The following is a 10,794-nucleotide window of genomic DNA, read 5'->3' on the forward strand; positions in this document are numbered from 1 at the left end:
GAGCTTCCTTGGAGGAAGGACAGGGGGCGCAGGCCCAGGAGGGTGCCCAAGATGCCCTCTCCTCTGGTAAGGACTCTTTGTGCCTGGAGGCGATTGGGGCACCCCGTGAATGTGATGGGGAGAGCATTAAGGTCAGGAAAGGAATTAAATAGGTCTCCACAGAACACACAGCACTCAATATCCACTAACCCTCATTCTTCTCCACGGGGATCAGACCAATTCGTGGAGGGCAAGTCCTCTCACTCATTATTCATCTTCCACCTTCCTTCCATCAGAGGAGGTCAAGGTGGCTCAAAAAGAAATGCAGACAAACTGGGGCAGAGCTATTCAGCTTGGTGACTATAGGGAGCTTCAGCCTTCTGGGGCAGCAGAGCGCTGGAAACCAGTTCCTAGAGGCCAATAATCAAGGGGGAGATGTGGCTTCTGTGCCTGTGCTTATAGGGGCATCTGAGGGGCCACTGTGGGAAACAGGATTGTGCAATTGGGATGACAGGGTGTGGCCGGAACCCCAGGAGATTTGGGGAGGCCTTGGTGTGAAGCTGGGCACGGAGAGTACCCTAGATCAGGGGTGTCAAACTCTTTCGTTAGGAGGGCTGGAGCTGGCACAAATGGGACTTTGTGGGGCCAGGCGGTGTGTCTCATAAAATATATTGTCAGGTAGTGGAGATCAATGTTCCCTCTATGCTGTGGGGTCTTGTGAGCAAAAATTCTACTTTGTGAGCTATTGGCAATAAAGCTATGAGGTACTGCATAAATTAGCTTCCTCTCGGGCTATTTTTCCTGAGCTAAGACAAAAATGTGTGAGCTAGAGGCTAAAAAACTGTGAGATAGCTCACATTAACTCAGCTTAGGGGGAACATTGGTGGAGATACAAACTTTATAACGGACACAGACAAACACAGTTAAAAGATATTTTTAAACTTAATACAAACATGCTTGAAACTTTTCCAATTTTTTTTTAAGTTTGAAAGGAGGAGGATCAGTGGAATTTGGCAGTGCAATTTTGAAATAAAAAAGCACAAAGGGCCTAACTCTGTGGAAACAGTGAAATGGCATTGTAAGCTTCTCCCCCACCCCCAATACTACTCAGGTTGGCAATGGCTTTCCAGTACAATATCCCCCTTTGGCTGTGGGTTCCCACATTAGAGTACTCACTAGATTGGGGCCATTCAACGGATAAACTGGCTGAAAGCATCAACCTTTTGTTTGCAAGGACATAACTCCAGGAAGTGGGAGTTTGAGCTGCCTATAGGAACTTTGAAAATGTAACCCTCTCCACTCCATTTGAAACCATTGTAGAGCAAAGACAAAGCTGCAAGGAAAACATGGAACGGACCTTAAAATCCACCCCACGTTTTCCTTGCAGCAGCAGCAAAGGAAGGCAGCAAGAGCTGGGAACTGATACTCAGCCTGGGAGCTTCAAGGGGGGCTTCAAAGAGATTTTGAAGCTACCAGCTGAAGGAGACTCTGCCTTAGAGCTTCTAAGAGCCTGAAAACTGAAAGGGAGGTAGTCTTCGAGGTTCAAAGGGTAAGCACCAGAGGGGCAGAAAAGAGCTCCGTGGGCCTGATCAAAGGCCGGGGTGGGCCGCTTCTAGCATGCGGGCCAATTCTTTGATACCCCTTCCCTGGAATCTCCAGTAATGCTCCAGTGACATCTGGGATTTGGGCTGAATGCGATGGTGACATTTCATGCAACGTCATTTCCACCCCTGTCTATATCCACCCCCAGCCCAGACTCAAGGGCCCAGCCGGCAGAAGAATGGGATTCCTGAGTTTGTGCTCTGATCCAGCAGGGATGCTGTAACTTTAGGAACTCCAGAGTTCCCAGAGCACGTTTGAAGTCTGAAATATGTTGGCAGAGATTTTCAGCCTGAGGCTTCTGGGTATTTCTCTTCTGCATTTCCCAGGATTTAGTAAAAAGTGTGAAAGAATGTGTTGAGTGTACACAGGGCAACATCTCGGACGCCTGGGAAGGGGGTGCGTGAAGCAGGGAGTGACAAAGCAAATGGAATAAGAAGTCAAACACCCTCCCTTCTTCCTTTCTGTTATGAACAGGCAGTGGAGAGACGCTGTTGAACCGCTGTCTTGCTGGAGGTGTGGAAACGGCTGCTTTACCTCCAGTCCAGGTAGGGGAGATGAGCGGGAAACGGCTTGGGTCTCCCTTCTTTCTCAGGGAGGAGGGCTTTTGCTCCCACAGTTTCTCTAACGGTCCATATGAGAGAGGATCTAAATGCAGCTCCCTTTCCCCATGCCAAGCCGTATATCCTGTTCCGCCCCAGACTCCTCCCTTCTAGTGTGCAATGTCTGTCCTGCATGGAACAGGCTTCCTTGTGAGTTGGTGGGCTCTCCTTCCTTGGAGGTTTATTTATTTTATTTAGTTATTTTGCGGATTTCTAGTCCGCCCTTTCCCAAGTCGGATTCAGGGCAGATTACAATATAATAAAATAATTAAATCCCACAATAAGACAGTTAAAATTAAACAGTTAAAACCATTAAAAAGAAAGAAAACAAGACACATGGCTAGATGGCCGTCTGACAGCAATGAAGATCCTGTGAATTTAGGGGGAGGGTTTTGTGAGTTTCCTGCATTGTGCAGGGGGTTGGACTAGAGGACCCTGGAGGTCCCTTCCAACTCTAGATTTTGTGATCGCTGACGAGGGAATCTGTTTTTTCTTTCAGTGCCCCGTTTCCTTTGAGGAGGTTTCTGTCTGCTTCACCCCAGGAGAGTGGGCCCTGCTGGATCCGGGCCAGAGGACTCTCTACAGGGAAGTCATGCGGGAGAACTATGGAAGCGTCATCTCTCTGGGTAAGGAGCTTTCACAAGGGCCAAAGGTGTGAGTTGGTGCCCCTGGGATGATGCAGGAATCAAACTGTTGAACAGCAATACATCATGTTGAGGCCTTTCCAGCTTTGGTGAGGGGCGACTGAGACCAGTGTTGTGGCCGTCACCGAAGCCTGAGAAGGTGTCCCGGATAACAATGTTTGGTAAAACCTTTTTGGAGAAACCATATAATCTTTTTGTACATTACAACAGCACAAGAAAGGTCCATTCTCGCATTAAAATATTACGAGAGAGGCAGGCCTGTAGCTAAGGGAGGCCCCAGGGGGGGAAGGCCCCTCTACCCAACCCCCCCTCAACAAGTATTGTCCGTCCTTTCCCCGCCGCTCTTGCGGCCCCTGATCTCTGCGCCGCTGCTCTTGCAGCCCTCGCCCGATCTCCGCAATGCTGGTGTGGCTGCCCCCGCCCGATCTCCCCGCCGCTGCTCTTGCGGCCCCCTCCCAAACTCCCCGCCGCTTTTCTGGTGGCCCCCACTCTCATAACCATTCTTGCAGCCTTCGCCAGAATTCCCCACTGCTGCTCTGCAGCCCCACCACCAATTTTTTATCCTCTGGGGCCCCTCCCCCAGAACTTTTCTGGCTACGGGCCAGGAGAGAGGTCCAGTGAGCCTCTCAGATTTAGATGAGATATAGGCTCATTTTGTCAATGAAGTTCTTCCTCAAGAGTAGTCCTTATTTCTTTCAGGGTTGTCAGCCTCTTGTAACAATTGAATGGAAATGCTCTTCTGCAACATCTGTTTTTGTTTTTCAAGTTCTCTCATCGTGGAATAAACCATGGCGATAACAACAGGACACACCACAAAGCTGATTGAAAATACGGTAGATAATTTTTAAATTTTAAGATATTGTTAATTGTTGTTAAAAACTTACCACTCATTCCCACTTAAGTGTATATATATATTTATTAGGAGCTTAAACCAGTCCTGAACCACTTCTTCAACCCGATGCAAAAGCCTTCTGGAGCTTGCTGGCAAATTGCTCTCTACAATATTTTTATTAGGAGCAAGCCCTTCCTTTTGATGGCAGAAAGCAAGCTCCAAAACGATTGAATGGTAAGTTTCTGGGTGCACACTGGACCTTTCTTGTGATATTGTAATGTGAGAATGGACCTTTCTTGTGCTTTTGTAATGTACAAAAAAATTATATGGTTTTTCTAAAAAAGTTTTACTAAACATTGTTAGCCAGGACATCAGAGGGTCTGTATCTCTTGGTGTGTGTAATGTGAAGTGTGATCCCATTTTGTTGGTGTTACTGAGAAGGTGTCCCGGCCGGAGGCAAAGGTGGAGATGAAAGAGACCCTGAGAAAGAATCCGGAAGGGGCCAGATCCTCATTTCTCTACTGCTTACGTTTACAACACCCCCTCCCCCCTGGATGGGATTACAAACATCCCCTTTGACTGTGACCTGTAAAAGATGCTGTCAAGAACCCAAGCCTGGGTCCCCCTGGTATTATACTTCTACCTCTGTAGTGTCAGGTGGTCCGAATGACCCAATCGAGGGTCCTCCCTGATGGAATCTTCCAGAAGCTGTCAGCACCCACCCAGTCCCCCCTAACTCCTGGTTACACAACTGGATACAGGTTCTCAGGATTCACCAAAGCCAGCCTTGAGAAAGATAAGCTGGAGGGGGGGGGTGTCAAATTAGCAACTCCTGCAAGTCAGACGGACCATTTAATGCTCACATTAACCCTTGAGGGCAACTAGGGTGCTTTGCCTCACAGATCTGTACCTCTTACACTGGCTGGGATTGCGGGCTAAGATCCTGACCATGATTCCACGAGAATTTTTACTCCTGAATTTATTTCCTTCCCGATAGAAGAATGATTACTTTTTCTTTCTCTCTCTGCAAATGAAGCCAGAAGTATAAGCGAGACTTTGGTGGAGAAAGACAGTCGCCCTGCATCCAAAGAAAAGCTGGGGAGTTTCTCAAGAGGATCTCAAGAGCAAATTTCCTCCCCAAATGAGCTGTCTGACAGTAAGTATCATTCAGTTAGCCCAATAAAGAGGCAAGGCATAGCCATGGGGGAGTTTGGATTGACTTCGGAGCAAGATTTTGTTATTTATTTTATTTTTATTTCTTGCACTTGTATTCCGCCCTCCCCAAACGGGCTCAGGGCGGCTAACAACGGTCACAATTTGATGACAGATTCACATTATAACAATAACTCGTGGGCATTCGATGAAATTGCTGAGTAGCCAGGTTAAAACGGATAAAAGGAAGTACTTCTTCACCCAAAGGGTGATTAACATGTGGAATTCACTGCCACAGGAGGTGGTGGTGGCCACAAGCATAGCCACCTTCAAGAGGGGTTTAGATAAAAATATGGAGCTGAGGTCCATCAGTGGCTATTAGTCACAGTGTGTGTGTATGTATAAAATTTTTTGCCACTGTGTGACACAGAGTGTTGGACTGGATGGGCCATTGGCCTGATCCAACATGGCTTCTCTTAAGTTCTTATGTTCTTAATAAAACATTATTAAAATATTAAAACAGTTTGAATACAGTTCACATAGCGCGCTCTGTCTGTTTTGAATTAATTTGTGATCCCATTGTGGGGTAGATAGTACACACCCCATAGATGTTAAAAGTGCCTCCACTTAGTTATTAAAAACCTGCCTGAACAGGTATGTCTTACAGGCCCTGCGGAATTGTGATAAATCCCGCAGGGCCCTGGTCTCCTCAGGGAGGGCCTTCCAGAGGGCAGGTGTAGCCACGGAAAAGGCTCTTGCGGTCAAACGGGCCTCTTTTAGCGCGGGGATCTTTAAAAGATTTAACGAGCTTGATCGTAGTGCTCTCTGGGGCTCCTGTGAGGAAAGGCGGTCCAGAAAGTAGACAGGTCCCAAGCCATATAGGGCTTTAAAGGTCAAAGCCAGCACTTTGAACCGGGCTCAGAACACTACAGACAAGCTATGCAGCGTCTCCAGTGCAGGTTGGGACAATAATACAGCCCGCTGCAGGGGGAGGAGTCCTTCTGGGGATGTCAAGAAGAAGAAAATATTGGATTTATATCTCGCCCTATACTCTGAATCTAAAGAGTCTCAGAGCGGTCACAATCTCCTTTACCTTCCCCCCCGCACCACAACAGACACCCTGTGAGGTGGGTGGGGCTGAGAGAGCTCTCCTCAGAAGCTGCCTTTTCAAGGACAGCTCTGCGAGAGCTATGGCTAATCCAATACCATTCCAGCAGCTACAAGTGGAAGAGTGGGGAATCAAACCCCGTTCTCCCAGATAAGAGTCTGCACACTTCACCACTACACCAAACTGGCTCTGGAAGAGGCAAGGAATAGCCATGGGAAATTTTGGATTGAGTTCAGAGCAACATTTGGTTGGTAGAATCAGACAGCCCACTGCAGGGACAGGAGGCCTTCTGGGGACTGGGACTTGTAGGGTCAGGAGCTTCCTCTGAGCAAGAGCTCAGGTGTGGCTCTCATAGGGATGAGGTATCCTGAAAGACTAGATATCTCGGGGAGGGTGGAAGAGAGGTTAAGATCAGGCAAGCCAAAGGAGGCCGAAGGGCCCTCAGTCCTTTCCTCCTGCAGTCACATCGTTGCCTTTAGAACTTACCTGCCCTCCAGGTGTTAATGGGATCTCTCTTCTTATTCCAGCCCAGGACGATCAGAGCAATGAGGAGGGTGAGGAACTGGATCAGCAGTTGCCAGATCGAGTTAAAAATGTGGACTTGAAAGAAAGCATCAGGAATCCAGAAAGACCTAAGAGAAAGAAAGGCAGCCATACAGCTGAGAAGAGAGATGGAAGACGACATAATGCATGTTTTCCAAAGCAGAGGATAATGAGGGCAAGTACATCCGTTCAGTGTGTAAAGCACTTCAAAATCAGATCACAGCTCCCTCTGCACCAAAGACAACGAAGAGGGGAGAAACCATTTGAATGCACAGAGTGTGGACGGAGATTCAGTGAGACAGGGAATCTTCACAAGCATCAGAGAATCCACAAAGGAGACAGACCTTTGGACTGTTTAGAGAGTGAAAAGAGATTCAGTCAGAGTGGCCATCTTCAAAGTCAGCAGAGAACCCACACAGGGGAGAGACCTTTTGAATGCTCAGAATGTGGAAAGAGGTTCAGTGAGAGACGGAAACTTCAGATGCATCAGAGAACCCACACAGGGGAGAGACCTTTTGAATGCTCAGAGTGTGGAAAGAGATTCAATGACAGTAGCAGTCTTCACAGGCATCAGAGAACCCACACAGGGGAGAAACCTTTTGAATGCTCAGAGTGTGGAAAGAGATTCACTGAAAGTAGCAGTCTTCAAAGTCATCAGAGAACCCACACAGGGGAGAAACCTTTTGAATGCTCAGAGTGTGGAAGGAGATTCAGTCGGAGTGACTCTCTTCAAAGTCATCAGAGAGCCCACACAGGGGAGAAACCTTTTGAATGCTCAGAGTGTGGAAAGAGATTCAGTCAGAGTGGCCATCTTCACAGGCATCAGAGAACCCACACAGTGGAGAAACCTTTTGAATGCTCAGAGTGTGGAAAGAGATTCAGTCAGAGTGGCCATCTTCACAGGCATCAGAGAACCCACACAGGGGAGAGACCTTTTGAATGCTCAGAGTGTGGAAAGAGATTCAGTCAGAGTGGCCATCTTCAAAGTCATCAGACAACCCACACAGGAGAGAGACCTTTTGAATGCTCAGAGTGTGGAAAGAGATTCACTGACAGTAGCAATCTTCAAAGTCATCAGAGAACCCACACAGGGGAGAAACCTTTTGAATGCTCAGAGTGTGGAAAGAGATTCACTGTCAGTAGCCATCTTCACAGGCATCAGAGAACCCACATAGGGGAGAAACCTTTTGAATGCTCAGAGTGTGGAAAGAGATTCAGTCACAGTGGCCATCTTCAAAGTCATCAGAAAACCCACACAGGGGAGAGACCTTTTGAATGCTCAGAGTGTGGAAAGAGATTCAGTCGCAGTGGCACTCTTAATCGTCATCAGAGAACCCACACAGGGGAGAGACCTTTTGAATGCTCAGAGTGTGGAAAGAGATTCACTGACAGTGGCAGTCTAAAAAGTCATCAGAGAACCCACACAGGGGAGAGACCTTTTGAATGCTCAGAGTGTGCAAAGAGGTTCAGTGAGAGTGGCCATCTTCAAAGGCATCAGAGAACCCACACAGGGGAGAGACCTTTTGAATGCACAGAGTGTGGAAGGAGTTTCAGTAACACTAGCAATCTTCAAAGGCATCAGAGAACCCACACAGGAGAGAGATCTTTTGAATGCTCAGAGTGTGGGAAGAGATTCAATCAGAGTGGCAGTCTTCAAAGGCATCAGAGAACCCACACAGGAGAGAGATCTTTTGAATGCTCAGAGTGTGGAAAGAGATTCAGGCACAATGTCAATCTTCAAAGTCATCAGAGAACCCACACAGGGGAGAGACCTTTAGAATGCTCGGAGTGTGGAAAGAGATGCAGGCACAGTGGCCATCTTCAAAGTCATCAGAGAACCCACACGGGAGAGACATTTTGAATGTTCTGAGTGTGGAAAGAAATTCAGTCAGAGTGGCCATCTTCAAAGTCGTTAGAGAACCCACACGGGAGAGACATTTTGAATGCTCAGAGTGTGGAAAGAGATTCAGGCACAGTAGCCATCTTCAAAGCCCTTAGAGATCCCACACAGGGGAGAGACCTTTTGAATGCTCAGAGTGTCGAAAGAGATTCAGTGGGAGTGACATTGAACATATATGAACATATGAAGCTGCCTTATACTGAACCAGACCCTTGGTCCATCAAAGTCAGTATTGTCTTCTCAGACTGGCAGCGGCTCTCCAGGGTCTCAAGCTGAGGTTTTTCACACCTATTTGCCTGGACCCTTTTTTGGAGATGCCAGGGATTGAACCTGGGACCTTCTGCTTCCCAAGCAGATGCTCTACCACTGAGCCAGCATCCCTCCCCAAATCATCAGAAAACCCACCCAACGGAGAGATCTTTTCAATGCTCAGAGCGTGGAAGGAGATTTAGTCGGAGTGACACTCTTCAGCGGCACGAAAGAACCCAAAGAATATAAAAATACAAAGTGGCAAAATAGAATTAAAAACTGCTGAAGAGCTGAATAACAAATACGATTGGTTCCAAACACAGCAAATAAAAAGTTTGGTGGAAAATGATATCAAAACTGTAGGAATTAGACAAGAACGAACTGAAATGGAGAATGTCTTGCTTGGAGATAATGAAAAATTAACCTCAAAAGTATATAAATTACTGTTAAAATGGTCTACAGAAGTAGTGAAGTCTCAAATGATTAACTGGGCAGTTAATGTAAATAGAGAAATACAGATGGATACTTGGGAGTATTTATGGAAAAACTATGAAAATTTCAACGTGTCAGAGTATAAAAGAAAATTGTTACAAGATGATGTACAGGTGGTATATGACTCCTAAAAAATTGGCAAAGATGAACAATAAGATGTCAGATAGATGTTGGAAATGTAAAAAACATGAAGGTTCTTTTTACCATATGTGGTGGACTTGTAAAAGAGCAAAACAATATTGGCAGATGATTCAACAAGAAGTTTCTAGGATCTTGGGGTACGAATTCAAGAAAGTGCCAGAGATTTTTCTATTGGGATTACAAATGGAAAAGTTTCCAAAAGAAGATAGAACTATAATATGGTATATGCTCTCAGCTGCTAGGACATTGTATGCGTAGTTGTGGAAGCAAGAAAAAATACCAGAAAAATGGGATTGGATAGTTAAAGTTATGACATGGAGTGAAATGGACAAATTAACAAGAACTTTAAGAGACTATGATTTGGAGGTTTTTAAGATGGAGTGGAAAAAATTTAGAAGATATGCAGAAAAAGAGTGGAAAGTAAAAGGACATTGGACAATTTTTGATAATGATTAAGTCTTAGAAGAAAAAAGAATAATTTTTGGTTTTAGTAGATAAGTGTATCTTTAAATGTTAGCAATTTCTGATAATGATTAAGATTAAGTTTTAGAAGAAGATAGAGTATAAATATTGGTTCTTGATTAGACTGGAGTACCTTTAAATATTATTATTTTGAATTATTTTCATCAGCGGGAGCCAAGTAAAGGGGGGAGGGTAATTAGAAAGTAATATAGAGGATGGTGGTGAAAAATGATTAAGGATGTAGAAATAGAAATTGTTACCTTACGTTACCAATGTTTATAATTAAGATTGGGGGGGGAGGGAAAAGGGTAATGTATGGGGAAGACATTAAGTGATTATTAATATTTTATTAGTATTAGATATAACTGCCATATGTTACCAATAAAATTGTTTTAACCAGAAAGAACCCAAAGAATAGAAACCATTTAATTGCTCAGCTTTTATCTTATTTTATAACTAAAAAAGAGCCACAATCCGTATAAAGAATTGGCACTATATAAAGTATTGTAGAAAGTTTGAATCTACACAGAAATGTTATTGTAACCAGGAAGAAATACTTAAAAATGCTCTAAATATGGAAGAAACTTTAGCCGTGTTTGAAGCCTTCAGATATATCCCACTACCTTATATGATGTTAGAAGGACCCCAGACTCTTTTCTTCCAGGCAGTTGGCAACCCTAGATGGTTTACTAATCTGAGAAAGCGAAGCTGAACTAAGGAATGTTCATAGGTTGTTTAAGAGATTATGATGTGCATCAGGTACGTCAGACTTATACTCCTTATACATAGCTATCTGGTCCTTTGAAATTAATTTTAATAAGTTGATTAATACTGCTATGAAATTATTGTAAATTACTATATTATTGTAAACTATAATTTTTCCCATCTAATTGTGGGGGCTGGGGTGAACAGAAGTATAATTTGTTATTGAAGTTTGTTCCCTCTCAGATGTTTGACCTGCAACACAAATTGTAAGTTGCTTCGGCTCCTGCTGCCAAAGGAGTGGTGTTCTAACCCTCTGTGAAGTATTCCAGCTGGGCCTTGGTGTGTTCTCCCTAAGCATCCTACACCTGCAAAGGATACTTTATCTT

At 45.0% G+C, this 10,794-nt stretch overlaps 1 pseudogene; it reads left to right on the plus strand.

Moving 5' to 3' along the window:
* The first annotated feature begins 6,940 nt into the window (after positions 1–6,940).
* Positions 6,941–8,357, plus strand: LOC132590344 (zinc finger protein 135-like; annotated as a pseudogene).
* The last annotated feature ends 2,437 nt before the right edge of the window (positions 8,358–10,794 follow it).

The sequence above is a fragment of the Heteronotia binoei genome, chromosome 2, assembly GCF_032191835.1.
Source record: "Heteronotia binoei isolate CCM8104 ecotype False Entrance Well chromosome 2, APGP_CSIRO_Hbin_v1, whole genome shotgun sequence".
Classification (NCBI taxonomy): Eukaryota; Metazoa; Chordata; class Lepidosauria; order Squamata; family Gekkonidae; genus Heteronotia; species Heteronotia binoei.